This window comes from Piliocolobus tephrosceles, chromosome 7 (genome assembly GCF_002776525.5).
Source record: "Piliocolobus tephrosceles isolate RC106 chromosome 7, ASM277652v3, whole genome shotgun sequence".
Taxonomy (NCBI): Eukaryota; Metazoa; Chordata; class Mammalia; order Primates; family Cercopithecidae; genus Piliocolobus; species Piliocolobus tephrosceles.
Window position 1 is genome coordinate 32,747,247 of NC_045440.1, and position 18,547 is coordinate 32,765,793.

An 18,547-nucleotide genomic window follows, 5' to 3' on the forward strand; every position below is an offset into this window, starting at 1 on the left:
TTACCTACTTAAGCCTCAGCGATGGCGGGCGCCCCTCCCCCAGCCTCGCTGCTGCCTTGCGGTTAGATTGCCGCAGACTGCTGTGTTAGCAAGGAGGGAGGCTCCGTGGGCGTGGGACCCTCCCGGCCAGGTGTGGGATATAATCTCCGGTGTGCCAGTGTTACAGCGCAGTATTGGGGTGGGAGTTACCCAGTTTTCCAGGTGTTGTGTGTCTCAGTTCCCCTGGCTAGGAAAAGGGACTCCCTTCCCCCTCGCGCTTCCCAGGTGAGGCAATGCCTCGCCCTGCTTCAGCTCTCGCTGGTCAGGCTGCAGCAGCTGACCCGCACGGATTGTCCGGCACTCCCGAGTGAGATGACCCCAGTACCTCAGTTGAAAATGCAGAAATCACCGGTCTTCTGTGTCGCTCGCGCTGGGAGATGGAGACTGAAGCTGTTCCTATTCGGCCATCTTGCTCCACCCCCCAATTTGGTCTTTACAGTAAGAAAGCACTCCCTTTGTATGTTAATAAAAATTAAAAAATTATTAACTTCTTTTTTGAATTCTTATTGCATGCCAGAATCTTTGTCAAATATCCGTATGTGTCTGGATGTGTGTGTGTATGTAATAATTAATTTAATTCTTACACTATCACTAAAATGCTAGTATTAAACATTTACTGTAAATAAAGAAACTGAGGTGAAAGGAGGGTAAATTGCTGTTCAAAAACTCAGGGCTGGCTGATCTCCCAAACCATGCATCTTTTTTTTCTAGCAGGTTGCTTCACTGTTGTATATCTGGTGTAGCTTGAGGCATATTATATCATTAAGAAGACTATGCCTGCAACCATTTATAAATGCCAATATCTTATCCTCCTGCTAGCCACAGGGTTGTTCTTACCCACAGGTAAACAGAGCCATACAGGTGTGACCCATGGGGCACTAAAATGCTTGTTCTTCCCTCAAACCTACCAATAAGTCTAAAAATCTAACACTTTAAAAGTCTAATATTCTAACACAATGTCTTAGGAAGGTGTCAGTATGGATTACTGGAAACAGCACTGTCTCACAAAGGTCAGAATAGCCAGATTCTTGGGCTTCAGGCTGCTCGTTGATAAAAGAAAGTTTCTAGAATGAATAGTCTTCAAATTTCCCTCATTACAAAGTTCCATATGTGTTGATATTATTTGTATTAAGATTTTGTGTCCTTTCGGAAAGATGACATATTAACCACAGATTACAAGGACTAATATCTGCATATTAATTTCTTACCATCACCTAACAAAGAGCAATCCCTTAAGCAAATGGTAGAAGGGCACATAATCACGGTGAGCTTGTATTGTAGAAAAAGAGTGAAAGAGCAGTCAGTAGTTGTAGGAGAGTAGTTAAGACACCATAGTATGCAACTCTGCCCTTCTTAGAGGATGTATGATATCTGTGGGTGTCAAGAAGATGAAATACAAAGCAGCAGAACAATATGTGCCTGAGTGACAGTTTCCACTCATAGGAAAGAGAGGTGGGCAGTACAGGTTGCCTTATTTAGAAACCGTACCTTGAAGTGATCCTGACTAGGAATGATGCTCGGGAAGCCTAATAATGGAGAGTTTCAGCTCTGAGTCTTGATTCCAGTTTGTATTTAATTCTGCCTTGCTTGATGTCTGCTTTTTTATAAGTCCTTGACCTATGGGCCAGTAGTAACTTGCATAGCCAGAAATTCCTGATGCTGAGAACCAGCCAGGAAGTCAAGAAGTCACTGAAAGTTGGACTCTTGGCTTCACGCCTCCTGCTCTAGTCTTGTGTTAGTACCTGAGAGTTCTAGCAAGGTCTCCATCCCCAAATCCTATTGCCAATTTACTTGGCAAGAGACATGCATCATTGGATTAAGGCTAAATGGTCATCTTTTTCATTTTAATGTTCTTGCCCTTAATTAATAGTTTAGTCTTTCAGGCTTTCATTTGTTACACTTAAATGAATTTTGTAATTAGTTTTGCATCTCAGGTTTGTTGCCCCATTTAAGTCTAGAAAAGCAGCCAATTAGTTCTATTTCCCCATTCTGTCTCACTTTTTTAGAACAATTTCCCAATGTCTAGTTGCTTAAGTACAACTAATATAATCCAGCGAGATCATAAACCGGGCACTGCTTAGTGCCCACGAAGTACTTAGTGCCTCACTAAGTAAGCTGGCACTTGGTAAAAAGATTATTGAATTTATCAAGCATTTGGCCCAATACAGCTCCTAAGAAATGCATTTTGAGGATATGACAGTCCTGGTGAGTGAGTTAAAGACTCATTATTTGGGTTGCTACTGCCCTTGCATGAAAACTGTGATTCTTGTCAAGTCCATTAGCTGCTTTACAAAACAAGAGCTGTCATTTCATTAAGCTGCCTTACACATATCAACAGCTCCAGGGTGAATTCTGGTCACTTCTTGTCTATGTCACAATTCTTTCTGAAAGCTGACTTCCCCCAGTGTGTGCCTGCAGCCTACAAGTCTTCAATGTATAAGGAGATTCCACGAATCTAACAGAAGAAGAAGCAACTGGTTTAAAAATCATAGAAAGGCCGGAGCAGGCAGATCACCTAAGGTCAGGAGTTTGAGACCAGCCTGGACAACATGGTGAAACCCTGTCTTACTAAAAATACAAAAATGAGCTGGGTGTGGTGGTGCATGCCTGTAGTCCCAGCTACTCGGTAGGCTGAGGGAGGAGAATCGCTTGAACCCAGGAGGCGGAGGTTGCAGTAAGCGGAGATCATGTCACTGCATTCCAGCCTGAGTGACAGAGCAAGACTCCATCTCAAAATAAACAAACAAACAAACAAAATCATAGAAAGTTTAATTTAAAAAATTTTGCCTTCTTAGTCAAGCATCAATTAGTAAAGAATGAAAAAAAATTGAAATTAGAGCATTAGGTGATAAACTCAGTCCACTTTTTAGTTAAGAGTAGAGCAGGCAGTGGATTTCAGAAATCTACTTTGCAATCCAGTGTTCTTTCTGAGAAATCACACGCTGTCCCTCTGATGGCCTTCATGTACTAATTTATTTAGATCTTCATTTACTTAATAAGTATATACTGAGTCCTTCTTTTATGCCAGATATTATTTCAGAGCTGGAGTTATGTCAGTGAACAAGACTAAGTTCCTGCCTTCATGGAACTTAAGTTCTAGCCAGATAGACCAATCAGTATAACGTATGATATCACATGATGTTAAGTAAAATAAACCAGGGTAGTGGGGATAGAGTATGATGAAGTGCCCTTTAAGATAAGGGATTAGAAAAGGCCTCTTTGAGGCTGCCTTGTGAGAGCAGTGCTTTGGCTGAACTGAGGGTAAACAACAAGCCACGCAAAGAGGAAAATTGCAAAGACTGAGGAAAAAATAAATTCTGTATGTTTGTGTTCACGAATTAGCAATGAGGCCAGTGTGTTCAGAACAGTGAGGGTTGCTCAGAATAGTAGGAGATAAGTGCATATTTGTAGATAATGATTATTTCTGCTTCCTCTATGAGTAGAATTGCAATTCCACTGAATGCAGAGAGAGAACATTTATCCTATTAAGAAGACTGATAAGTGGCTGCATAATCTGGAAATATTAAATTTTCTCAATGATAAAAGACAAATTCAAACCCACATGACTACGGAGGCCAATATTATCTTTTAATTTCAACCTAAATTGGCTGAGCACCAACTGTGTGTGAGGCTCTGGAAGACACACAGTGAAGCAGAAACTAACATTCTTTCTTTATAAATGAGTGCCCAAAAAATAGAACAAGTAAGAGAAAGTATTAATAAGACAGAATATGAGGTATCATCGAGGATGTCAAAAGTGCTGAGAGGTTTAGTGGAAGGATGGAATGTAGCTTGCTGAAAGATGCAGACAGGTGTGATAAAGAAAGGCTGGCATACAGACTGGGAGTAAATGAAGAGCAAGACATTGACAGGTAAGAGACAGGTTACCTGGGAGCTGTTACAAGCTGAGGAAATAGTATTAGTAAAGGCAGGAATGTGGGTAAGAGAGAGAGTTGTCTTGGAACAAGAGTCTAACTGGTTGGAATATAGGATAAGAGAATATGTTAGATAAAATCAACAAATTAATGCAGAGCTTTAATACTTTAATTGGGAACTTGAACCTAATTAATTAGGCACTACAGAGCTATTAAAGGTTTTGCACCAGAGAGGCAATGATGACAAAGAAAATGTGTTACATTTCCTTTAGTCCTTTATGAAGTTATCATTGAGGAATTTAGGCATATTGGTGCTTTTCTAACTTTTTTAAACTTTGAAACTTTCTTGCCCATTGAAATATTTCAAAAAGACTCACATCCATAGACAGGTAAAAATGAATTTATTTGTTTTGAAATAGGATAAGAATTCCTGACCTCTTAACCCCTTTGTTTACATCTGAAGATGTCCCAAAGGCGTTTTCAAGGAAACTCAGGACCATGAGAAAAACAGTTTGAAAACCATTGAACCAAAGCATCTTGAATCGACTTTCATTTTCTAACCACTTTTTAGGAGAGTTTAACTTTCATTTGGTAAAATATTGCATTAACTTTTCCTTCTATTAAAAGGCATTTCTTTCAAAAATCAATGTGTTGTCAGCACACGCACAACCTATACTCTATCCACTGTAATATTTGAGATTGGATCATGAAGCTCACTACTACCTCGATAACTGAGGCCAAGTAGAGGATTCAAGTCAATCAGATGAATAGCTTATAAGAGGCTTCAGAATCTTAGGATAATACAACTCGAATTTTAAAAGTGGCTTCCCTAGCTCTAAAAAAACACAAGGAAGTGTCAGCCAAGAGTTAATATGATCCCTTCTTTTTAAAAGGTTATTTTCCCGGCAGGGGCTCATCCTGCTTTTACAAACATGAATCTTCTTAGTACCTGAAAATGGAAGTGAGGATGAGGTCAGTAGAGATCTTCTTTGGTAGATGAGACCATCAAAAAGAGCAGAAATGAATTTAGACTCACCTACTTCCGAATTTAGACTCACCTACTTCCCCAATATACACATCTTAACATAAAGCCTGGGTGTGAATTAACAGCAAAACATTTATTTGTGCTTCAATCTGTTCAAATTTGTCGCTCTGGCTCAAAAAGAGAGAAAATTGAAGAATTTCTGCATTCTCAAAAATGTTATTCTCATTTTTCACAGTTGCTTCTGTATACTCTTCAAATGTGCTGACTTCCCCCAGAGAATTCAGACACCTCTCTAAAAAGATGCCTGTTGTGGGAGTCAGAGGTTGCAGTGAGCCGAGATCGTGCCACTGTACTCCAGCCTGGTGATAGAGACAGACTCCATCTCAAAAAAAAAAAAAAAAAAAAAAAAAATGCCTGTAGTGGTTGCTATCAATTCCAGGTGCCTGGAAGAACACCCCTACACATATCAGCCTCCCCTGTGAAGTTGGTATAAGATTGGAGAAGTACAATGAGAAGATGGCATAACTTCATGCTTGTGGAGCAACAGTGGGCTTTGATCTGCTCTGTCTCATTCTGACAATTATTTCTCCACATGAATACATGTCCTCTTTAGTGGGCTCTGCAGTTGACTCTTCAAAACTTATTCTACCAGCCTCCAATACTGAAGCAGAGAAATGGCTTGCAGAATAAACCTCAGGATGAATCTTTATTGGTCTTTGTCTTTCCCATGTCAAGATTGGTCCAATCAGTCCCAAAAATGCAGACTTTATGGTTTGTGTAGCTTTGAGTTGTTTATTACAGGGCTCAACTTACACCTGACTTGAAGATTTACTCTTCTTTCTTTCCAAAACCGAGGATGGCTGTTTAAATGAAAATGAGGTAGCCCAAGGAAGATGTTTTAGAGACTGCGTTGTGTTTTGCCAGGACAGTATAATATTAACAGATAAAATCAGGAATTCTAGGCTTGCAGCCAGGCATAATTACTTATTAATTCCATAATATTTTAGATAGTTAAGCTTCTTGAACATCTACTGTTTTCTCAGTGAACTGGGAAAGAAAATAGTTTCTACCTCACAGGATTATAGTATACCTTATGTGATTAAGCTGTTCTGAACCCACTTGGAAAAGTCTAAAATTTAAACAGTTAAGTAGGCACACATTTAAACATGGGAAACCTGTGGTAGTATAATTTTGAAACACACTTCAGCAAGACAACAGAGATTTAAATATAATCACCCATGCATCCACTTTTCTCACTTTGAACTGGGAAAGGGGCCAGAGGAGAGAGGTATGTGAATGAAGTTGAATAAAATTAATGGATTCTCAATGAGCAGATCCAGATCTTATCAGTGTTATCCACAGAAGCAGGAAACTGGCAGCACTTGGGTTATGAGTGAAGCAAAACAGGGTGGAGAGGAAGATGATATTGCCACTTGTTGAACCATGGAAAAGATCAGAAGATTAACCAAAAGCTACACTAGTGGTATTTGAACTGCCCTTGACTGACCCTTCTTAGAAACCTCCATGACATGCGGGCATATGGCAGATAGAAAGGGTACAGAGATATGGAGGATAAACCAGCAGAGCCCCGAGATCCTCCGGTGTGTAGCTCTACTTATCAATTTTACATATTAAGCTTCTAGTTTTGTTTGAAAAAAATGGTAAACAATCCCCAAAGCAAAGCTCTCTATTCTTCAACGTCTGCCTAAATGACACCATTGACAACTATATCACTGCCTCTTGGGAAAATTCCTTACATCTAGGGAACAGCCAAAGCTATTTGGCTATTAGGGAATTTTCATTATATTCAAATGACATCTCTTTTTGTTTACATATTGATCTTATTTCTAGCATTCAGGCATGACACTTGTATTAGTCTGTTTTCATACTACTATAAAGAACTGCCCCAAACTGGGTAATTTATAAAGGAAAGACATTTAATTGATTGGCAGTTCAGCATGGCTGGGGAGGCCTCAGGAAACTTACAATCATGGTGGAAGGTGAAGGGGAAGCCAGATACCTTCTTCACAGGGTGGCAGGAAGAAGTGCCAAATGAAGAGGGAAAGCATCCTTTATAAAACCATCAGATCCCTGAGAACTCACTCACTATCATGAGAACAGTCTGGGGAAAACTCTCCCACGATTCAATGACCTCCACCTGGCCTCTCCCTGGACACATGGGGATCATGGGGATTACAATTCGAGATTAGATTTGGGTGGGGACACAAAATCTAACCATCTCACACCTACAGAAATCATCTACTCCCTCTTGTCCATGATAGGTTTTCAACTATTTGAAGTTAGTTAACTTGCTTTTCTGTATTTCTTCTTAATGCTAGGATTCCAGTAACCACTTTTCAGATGACTTTGTTTTGAGTCTCCCCAGTGCTCTGCTTTCTCTAATATAAAAGTTCCTTAGTTTGTGTAGATGCCTGTACAGTGCACTTATTTTAAAACAAATTGATTGGTATCGCCTATCTAAAATGAGACAAACTAGAATATTGACTGCCTTGATTTGGGTGGACATTGGCAAATATTTGAAACCCAGAAATCTATTGGGATCAATCTCTTTTTATGATGTTCTATGATTTACCACCCCCATTGTCTCAAATTCCAGTCCATTTTTGGAAGGATTAATATCCAGTTCTGAAAAAAATATTCAGTGCCTCTGCTTTCATGGTCACCAGTAGTCCTGAGCATCTATTAACTCTAAATTTTAGTTGCATGATGATTGTCCTAATGTCCTTTGTTGCCTGTGCTTTCCTTCTAATATCTTATTATCCCTGATGTGAACTTACCACCTTTTCTATTCTTTCATCACACTTGTACATCAGAACACATTCACATAAAATGTTTTGTTTGTATCAGACTTTGTTTATGATTTTAGCAGATGGAGGGGTTTGCTTTAAACAATGTCAATTCCTTAAAAAAACTTTTTTTTTTTTAAGTTAAACAACAGGCTCCCTGGCCATTTCTAAGAGACCTTCAGCCTTTGGACCTCATGTTCAGACCTCTTTTCCTCCTCCGTCTTTGCCATTTCTCTTTCAGCAGCAAAGTCACATAGCCTTCATTTTCTTCTTTAGAGCAATTTTGTTCTCTTTATTTCTTATCCGCAAACTCATGTGATGCCTCTGTTAAAGTTTTGAAATTTTTATTTGGAAGAACCCATCAAGTTATATTTCTGCTAAAGTAGTTTTTCCAGTTGTTATTTATGAGAAAATTTGTACCTGTTTTATTAGGCACAAATTTTATTAATATAGGTTAAGTGCCATCACACATTTGGGGGGTTTCTTCTATTTAATATTTATCAGTCAAATTAAGTGTATAATTTAACATGGAGCTTTGTACCTATCGGGAGTGTCCTAAGAATAAACATGTTCAGGTAATGTAAAGCAATCACATTGGCTGATTTGAATTTTATTTTCTGGCCTCGGGCCACATGTTGGTGAAAGCATCAAATGTAAGTTACACACTAGCAAGCAACAGAAGAGAAAAACTGGATAATTCAGCTATAAAATCACTGATGCCAGCATACCACCTCCATTGTCTCTGAGGAGATGTGGAAATACTGTTCACAGCACTTTCTTTCAGAAGCAGTTTTTCCAGACCTGCTGCAACAGCTGCTTGTGCTGTTCAGCAGGGAAACTCAGGCAGATGTTGCATAAGGTCCTTTTTCTCACCTCCTACAGGAGTGCAATATGAATTAAAAGAACATTTATATTGTTAAACCCATCACAAATGAAACACTGTCCCCAAGCCTCATGGTACAGAGCTACAGAGGCTAAGCATAACTTGGTTTTTCAAGCAAAGGGTCTCTCAATATCTGTATTTGAATATCAACAGAGGGAGGAAGAACAATGAGGAAAGAGAGTTACTGTGAAAGAAAAGTATATTCAGGAAATTAAGTACATGCAGAGAATGACAGTCAGAATCTTAAATTAACAAACGCAACATGACCGGAAAGGAATGTGTCTCTTTCAGTGGCCTTGGCTTACTCCCAGTGTAAAAGCGCTATCTGCCTAAAATTAGCAGCTGCATTGGAGTCTGTTCCGTGGTCTCTGTGTGCAGCACAATCACCCAAGGTCTATGCTTGATAGCCTCTGTAATACCATGTTACCGGAGGGAAACACTAAAATATCTATTTATATATACCTTCGATCTCATTATATTACTTTTCTTTTATAGCTTATTTAATGTACATATTCAACAGTGCATTTATATCACTTACAAATAAATGTGTGTAGATATATACACACCCATGCACTTATTTGTTTTGTAATAAGAAATTTATAATAAAAATAATTTTGAATAACACTATTTTAAAGGATTTCTGGAGTCATCAGGGATCTGTTTACGAATGGGATGAAAACACTCTGGCGAAAAAGCTCAATCTCACCATTTGGCTGTATCTGAAAGTTCAGTGGAAACGAGATGGCAAACCCTTTAGAACTGGCCTAGATTTTTCTCTTGCTTAAGGACTTGTACAGATAGAGATCACTTTCCAGACACCTACTTAGAAAAAGTCCTTTTGTAACAGCTTGAGAAGAAAATGGTTTTCTGGGGTTCTTAAGAAATGGGACTGCTACAAAGGAAGGATGCTAATGTCTTTAAAAAGGCAAGTTCTTTCTACCTTGTAAATAAATGGGTGATTTTCATGATTTTTACCTTTGCTTTCTCAAGTTGTCACCTATTTGGACACTCTCAACCTACATATGGAGTTGAAACCCCGAGCATCAACCCATATTCCAAGGCTCCGCAGGAACTCTGCTAATGCCGTATATGATGGAAGATCAGACACATCACGGTCAACTACAGAGGCAAGTGTTTTCCTAATAACCAGTTCTCACCAAAGAAACTAAGTGTATCAACAGGCAGAGCATGATGTGGTGACAACTAATATTTTAATTTTAAAACTATTCATGGCTGAGGCATCAAAGTCTGTTGTCATTAATAATGTAATTCTGAAAATGATGTGAATTGATGGCACAGTTTTATTATGAATGTCAGGTTTGGGCTTAGGTCAGAACTTTAGTTTTTTTTTTTTTTTTTGAACCTAAATATCAGCATAGAAATTTGCTACATCCCTACCAGCTGAAACAAAAAGAAGAAAATAAAATTCTCTTGATTTCAGAAACCTGGCAAATATGTTGTTTAAAGATAGGGTGAAACTTGATTTTTACTTGTAAGACTGAGCATTCTTTAACTTGGTTTCCCCTCAAATAAAATGGGCAATGACTCTAGGTTGGATGACACCAGATTCATGAAGACTTGAGCTTTCCCAAGGGATGACATTTTCACTCCCTACAACTGGGAAAATCAACAGAAATGTGAAATTGCTTCTCTGGGCCACAAGATAACAAAGGATCTGAGCTTATCTACCTTGATTACCACAGAATTAAGTAAATTAAAAATAGCTTGGTTAGGAGACTGATAGGGAAATCCCCTGAGAAGGTCTCTTTTTATATGGGAATCTTTTGGTCATGAATGATGGCACTGTCATTGATTTATGACTCTTTGTTACTGAAATGAGCATGGCCAGGCCAGTTCTATCAGAAAGAAGGCAAACTACTTAATCATATTCATATCCTCTTGTCTGATTTTCACTTGGCTTCACTGCTTTTTTTTTGCATTTGGTTTGGTTTGAACACCAGCCATCCCTCATGACCTAGGTTATAGAGGAAAAACAAAATGAGAGGCTTTATAGGAACTTGAACGTGGAATAGCTCTTTCCCTGTGCTCCAGTGGTGAGTAAAGTCAAAGTGAATCAGGAATAAACTCTGACAGCCAATGGGCAGGCCTCAAATTGGCCCTGAGCCATTCCATAGTCGTTTTATAATTACATCTTCACATACAGCAGATTTACATGTGTGAAGATTCATTTAGAAATGGCACGTGGGCACCTGCAATTTGGCATTCCAGTTAGAGCCCTTGTGTATCACACACTTGATTAATAAACTCTGAAGTGCTGAAATGATTCTGTGTCATTAATCATATTCTCTTCTACCTCTATATTACCTGAAATCATTAGAGGAGAAAGCCTGAAGTGCAATCAGCTACCAGCATGTTAATGCAATGACTAGACTCTTAGCTCCAAACAAGCTAAGGAAAATAAGTGGGAAATTACACACTATATCTGGTTTTTATTTCAGGAAGATTGTGCAGCAATCCTTCTTTAAAACATGGACATCTTATGAAAATCACCTTTTAATAATACCTAACAGAATTTATGACAAGACAGACAGACAGACAGACAGACAGTTTCACCTACTAGAATTAGCATCAGAAGAGCTCATTGCTTTGTGGAGAAGGAAGTCCCCAGTAGGAATTCAGTTTTTGCCTAACAACTGAAAGGGATCGTGAAAAAGCAGTGAGTTCTTCAACATCATCAGTCATCTGATTCATATTTGCACATATGTAATTCACTCCATCAGTCAGTGCTTACCAGGACATAATGCAGGCTTTTGAGGTATAAATCCATGTGTCTATTTTTCATTTAGATCGATTAGGCTTATAGTCTGGATATTTAAAGAGATTGAAGCAAAATTCAGGACATATCTGGTACAAGACCATACAATGTACATTGGCTGGTCGATGGAGACTTCTTCCCTATCAGGAATGCACTGAATTATTGTATACCTAAGAACTGATGTCTACTTGAGAAACTATAAATGAGTATAGACTTTTACAAGGCAAAGGCAAAGAAAGAATAAATCTTTCAAATAAGACAAGATAAATCACTATGAGTTCTGGATCATAATATTGAAAGGGATTTTAATATTCAGACTGAAGTTGGGAAGAGATATTTACTTTGAATCAAATAACTTTTCCACACATTATTTCTTATAATCTGAATAGTAAATCTTTCTATGTCAAAGATCCTGAAAGAGCAACTCTATTCCCTAACTTTCAAGAAGATATGTTAGTGGAATTATTCCTTAAATGTTCTCCTGGCTAAACAGATCACCCAGCCTGCGATGCATCGGGCTACAGTTGCTTGGTATATATGTTGAATAATATGATGAAATATGTTGTTTTCTCCTATTTTTCCTATATTATTGAATTGGCCCTGGAAATTACTGAGGCTAAGAATGGAAAAATGCCATATTAGATATATACACACCAGTATTAGTCTGTTCTCATGTTGCTAATAAAGATATAACCAAGACTGGGTAATTTATAAAGGAAAGTTTAATTCACAGTTCCATGTGGCTGGGGAGGCCTCACAATTACGCAGAAGGTGAAAGGCACATGTTACACAGCGGCAAGCAAGAGAGAATGAGAATCAAGTGAAATGGGTTTCCGCTTATAAAACCATCAGATCTCCTGAGACTTATTCACTACCATGAGAACAGCATGTGGGAAACTGCCCCCATGATTCAATTATCTCCCACCAAGGTCCCTCCCACCGCACGTGGGAATTATGGGAGGTACAGTTCAAAATGAGATTTGGGTGGGGACACAGCCAAACCATATCAACACCTCAGGCAATACTCACAAAAACTCAGTAGTTCAATTCTGTGGTCTTCTCTCATTATTTGTAAATCAAAGGACTTGGGCCAGGCGACCTATGAGATTGTGTCCAGTTTACATGCCCCAGGAATCTTCACTGAATGCACAGAGATATAAATTCCACAAGGGCAAAGACTTTGGTAATCCTGTCCAACACAGTTTTTCAAAGGAAATTTACATCCATTACTTTACCTGTTTCCCACAGCAATCGTATCAGGCAGGTGTATCAGAAACTGCTATGTTTATTTTGCAGAAGGGAAACCTGAAACTAGGAAGTGAAGTGACTTTCCAAATCTCATACATCAGTGGCTAAGCCAGGACCCGAACCCATGTGTTTTATGCCTGGCTGTTGTCTAGTGGGCACCACCATGAAACACATTGAGTTATATCTTTGACCTAGAGCCACTGGTGTCCTGGGAAATGTTAAACAATCTGATTCCCAAAGGAGGTTGGAAATGAATACACATCTGTATACATAGAGTTGTATGTGTACATATATACATACACATTTATTATTGGTTTTACTGATATAAAGGATGTATAACACATTTACAAATAATAAAATTATGTAACAATTTTTTTATTTTTTTTATTATTATACTTTAAGTTCTAGGGTACATGTGCATAACGTGCAGGTTTGTTACATATGTATACTTGTGCCATGTTGGTGTGCTGCACCCATCAACTCGTCAGCACCCATCAATTCGTCATTTATATCAGGTATAACTCCCAATGCAATCCCTCCCCCCTCCCCCCTCCCCATGATAGGCCCCGGTTTGTGATGTTCCCCTTCCCGAGTCCAAGTGATCTTATTGTTCAGTTCCCACCTGTGAGTGAGAACATGCGGTGTTTGGTTTTCTGTTCTTGTGATAGTTTGCTAAGAATAATGGTTTCCAGCTACATCCATATCCCTGCAAAGGATGCAAACTCATCCTTTTTTATGGCTGCATAGTATTCCATGGTGTATATGTGCTACATTTTCTTAATCCAATCTGCCACTGATGGACATTTGGGTTGATTCCACGTCTTTGCTATTGTGAATAGTGCCGCAATGAACATACGTGTGCATGTGTCTTTATAGCAGCATGATTTATAATCCTTTGGGCATATACCCAGTAGTGGGATGGCTGGGTCATATGGTACATCTAGTTCTAGATCCTTGAGGAATTGCCATACTGTTTTCCATAATGGTTGAACTAGTTTACAATCCCACCAACATTGTAAAAGTGATCCTATTTCTCCACATCCTCTCCAGCACCTGTTGTTTCCTGACTTTTGAATGATTGCCATTCTAACTGGTGTGAGATGGTATCTCATTGTGGTTTTGATTTGCATTTCTCTGATGGCGAGTGATGATGAGCATTTTTTCATGTGTCTGTTGGCTGTATGAATGTCTTCTTTTGAGAAATGTCTGTTCATATCCTTTCCCCACTTTTTGATGGGGTTGTTTGTTTTTTTCTTGTAAATTTGTTTGAGTTCTTTGTGGATATCAGCCCTTTGTCAGATGAGTAGATTGCAAAAATGTTCTCCCATTCTGTAGGTTGCCTGTTCACTCTGATGGTAGTTTCTTTTGCTGTGCAGAAGCTCTTTAAGGTATATGTCATATAGTCATTGATTCCCGAAGAATGCCTTTATTGATCTCATTAGAATTTTGTATTTGAAGCCAAGTTATGGTTGCAGTTCAACTATGATTTGACAAATAGAGTTTCTTCCCAATCTACTAGCAATTTCCCAACAAATGTATGGTCATTACATTTGATGTACTGTACTGTTGAACAATTTCTAACCCTTATATAATTATTTTAGTTAAATTGAAACCTTTTTCAGCTTCCCCTAAGTCAACTTCCTATTTGTTGTGTTTGTTGATTTTGGTGTTGGAAATACTCCATGGCCAAGATCAAGCCACCAATGTGACATTACTGTACTCAGAGTTGGGATGAGATGCACAGTAATGCACTGTTACATAGTGTTTCTATTCTAGAGATACAACTGACATAAATAAACTCAACACCATAGGTAATAATAAAATGTAATGAAATAATTAGGAAGTAATGAGTTTCAAACATTTATTACCTTTGGCTTTAATATAAATTATTTTATTTTAAGCTTATATATCCTAAGTTTTAAAAATGACTGTGTTTAAAAACCAGTTTGAGTTTGCAACATTTCTGAAAAGTTAATAATTATTTTTTACAAAGAGAGCCATAGATACTTGGACATTTCTCACTTCCCAAGTAATCCTATGCTTTTACAGCCCTAGGTATTGTAGAGTTCAGCTGGAAATTCTTTGCCTATTCTGAGGTATATTTAATCATAAGGTGCATATGATATTTCTATGTTTGTGGTTATCATTGATGTGCAGCCAGATAATACGTGCAAATTTGGAAATGTTGAACTCTCTGATTGAGGTTCTATGAGCACACAATTGAAAATAATTGCATTTGCTTCCCCATTCTGCCATTATTCTGACCTAGGATCCTCTCCTCCTACCATATAGATAGACTTCCCAGCTTAGCTAGCTTCCTCTTTCCTGGTTCACTCTAGGCATCTGAAGAGTGGCTTTCTGACTTTCTACCTAATACCATTCTCAGCACCAGTCCTTCCCACCTGTCCAAGACCCTGGCACAGTACATGTACAAATGAAAGCTTATTAATGTCTACTCCTATTGCTATGGAAAATCACAAACCAAACCAACAAATACTAAAGTGAAATACTGTATCAGTTGCATCTAAGTGCAGCATTTTGATTACATAATGAAGTTGAGGTTTGTGGATGACTGAGAATAGAACATTAATTACAAAGAACAGCAGTTTCTCCTTTCACAGACCTATAGACCATCCTCAGACAATAAGTCTCTTTCTATAACTAAAGACTTGCCCACCACATAATACGGGTCCTGAAGCTCTATCTTCAATTCACTTTCCTTTCAGAAATATCCAAAAGCCAAGAGTGGTGAGGGGAGCTTACATCTGTTTCTGTTTAGAAATGTACCGCCTGCAGTGGGCAGGATTCTAAGATAGCCCTAACATTCTCATCCCTTTTGTACACACCTTGTGGAATCCTCTCCCCTTGAATGAGTGAGGAACCAATGACTATGAGAGGATATTATTCCTGTGATTTGCTGCTAATCAGGTGACCTGAGTTAATTCAAAGAGATTATTCTGGGTGAGACTGACCTGATCAGAAGGCCCGTTAAAAGAAGGTGATGTGGAGTAGAAGGATGGTTACCAGAGGCTGCAAAGGGTGGTGGAAGACTTGGTCGGGGGTGAGGTGAGGTGAGTTGGGAATGGTTAATACATTCAAAATATAGAAAGAATGAATAATGCATACTGTTTGATGGCACAACAGGGAGACTATAGTCAATAATAACTTTGTACATTTTTAAATAACTAAAAGAGTGTAGTTGGATTGTTCGTAACACAAAGGATAGATGCTTGAGGGGATGGATACCCTGTTCTTCGTGATGTGACTATTTCACATTGCATGCCTGTATCAAAACATCTCAGGTACCTCATAAATATATACACCTACTGTGTACCCACAAAATTTAAAGAATACAATTTTTTTAAAGAAGGTGGTATGTCAGGAAAACGTGTTCCTGTTCGCCTGGAAGAAAACAAATAGCCATGCTTTAACTACCTGTGAGGTCCATGTGGTATGACGTAGTGGGTGGCCTCAGGAGCTGAGAGAAGCCTCTGGCTAAGAACGAGCAAGAAAACAACTATATCAGTCACAGGGCTTCAAGGAAGTGAATTCTGCTAACAGCTGCTTGGAAAAAGATCCTGACCCTCACATGAGAATTCCAGCCTTGGTCAGAACCTTGATTTCGGTCTGGTGAAAACATGAGCAGAAGACTCAGCTAACAAGTGTTTGGACTCCTAACCCTGGAAACTATAAAATAATATATCTGTGTGATTTTAAGCCTCTACGTTTGGTTATGCATCAATAGAAAACTAATAAGTTGTCTGAGGCTCCCACAAACCTTAACTCCTTTAATCCACCCATATGTCTCAGAAGTCCCAACTAGGCTTCAGTCTTGACACTCTCTTTCAATGGACCTAGTATTGCTTAGGTCTTTTTAATTATCTCATCCTTAAATCAATAATAAAAAGTAATTTTAACACAATCTAAAATTATTTTTATGAGTGTATAATGCAATATAATCATGTGCAAGTATGTAATAGTTAGTGCAGCTTTAATCCAAAACTAACTTTTGAAGGGGATAAAATATATTATAATATCTAACCACCATTCATTCATGTGTGAAGGGCCTATATGTGTTGAACACAAGATACTTACCTGCGACTGTTTCTAATCCCACTGTGGCATCTCCACATGGCTGATGTGCTAGCTTCTCACATTTTGAACAAGTGTGCACTGAATGTCATCCCCTCTTTTTAACTAGAGGGCATCGGTGCTGTGACTAAATTCTCCCCTCTCTCATGATCATCATTTACTCCCTCTTCTTTGCGTACTTTTTATTAATATATAAGCATATTATTTTTCTCCTGTCTTCATAACAATTCTTCTCTTTTCAACCCCTTCAGCTACTACCCTTTTCCTATAAACTGAAACTGCCCAGAAGAGTTGGCTAAATTTTCTACAATTCTTCCACTTTCATTCTTCTTCTTGCATATACATCAGTCAGACTTCCATCCCCAATATCTCACCCCATCTACTCTTAACAAGAGCTCCAATCCTCAATCTGACTTAGTGGTATTTGACCAACTTAATTACTCTCTTCTCCTGGGAAACCTTTCTTCACGTGGCTTCCTGCACATGACTCTCTCCCAGTGTTTCCCTTCTCATTGACTCTTATTTCTCAGCCTCCTATGCCGATTCCTCTTCATTTCCTTAACTTCTGATATTAGGCTTGTTTGAAGTTTCAGATTTTGGGTGACTTCTTTTTACCTACACTTGGTGATCTTATCCAATCCTACTCTGATGACTCAAGTTTGTATCTTTATGGCTCTCACCTCTGAACTGTAGACTTGCATATTCTCATATTCTATTACTTATAGATACCAGTATTGCAAAGTTTAATAGTAACCTCAAACTTCATGTACCTAAAATTACACTTTTGCTTTTCCTTCTAAACTGAAATTTCCTGTGGTCTTTCCCATTTTGTCATATAGCATCTCAATCATTCTAGGTTCACAGGCAAAAAAGGAAAAGAAAAGAAAAGTCACCTTGGCTTCTTGGCTCATTTTGCTTTTTTTAATGTCCACAAAGAATCTGCTAGTGAATCCTGATTGCTACCTCCAAAATGTATCCAGAATCTGATCTCCTATCAACGCATACACTGTCACCATTCTGTTTCAAGTGATGATCATTGTCACAGTTATCTTCAAGGTGATTTTCAGTTTCTGTCTTCATCTTCCTACAACTTATTGTCAAACACAGTAACCAAAAACAAATCTTTAAAACCATAATTTGAATGATTTTACCGTTAATGTTCTCCAACATTTCTTATCTCCGTTAAGATAAAAGCCAAAATCATTAAAACGGGCCCTATTGCAGTATCTCAACAGGCTTGCTTCCCACCCACGTATTTCACTGTCTCAGAGCTCCTCCTTTCCTGTTATTCTTCCCTCCTTTCTGGTCACTGCATTCTTCTCTCTGCCTTGCTGTTCCCTATGCCTGGAACGTTCTGTCCTCATATCTCTTTATTTCCTTCAGATCTTTCCTTTCGTCTCACGGAGGATTTTACTATCCATTCTTTTTTAAATTGTAATCATTCACTATACCCTGACACCTCTTCTCCTATCTTGCTTTGTTATTTCCACACGTAGCACAATCTGACAGGCTACAACTGTAATTCATTTATTTATGGACTGTCCCCTCACCCACATTAAATAAAAAGCTCCTTCAGAGCAGGTATTTTAGCCTATTCAGTTAACTGTATATCCCCAACATGTAAAAAGGAGTTGGCACATGGTAGGTGCTCAGCAAATATTTGGACTTTCCTTAATAGCTACAAATTATAACATATCACAAATTATTGCAATTTAGAAACACTGGATTCTAATGAATTCATAATTTACAAGTGATCTTTCAATTAACACTTAGCCTTTTAATTAGTAAATGGAGGTCATGTTGAAAACTGATCTCTGAAAACACCCCTGAATCTCGTCTTAT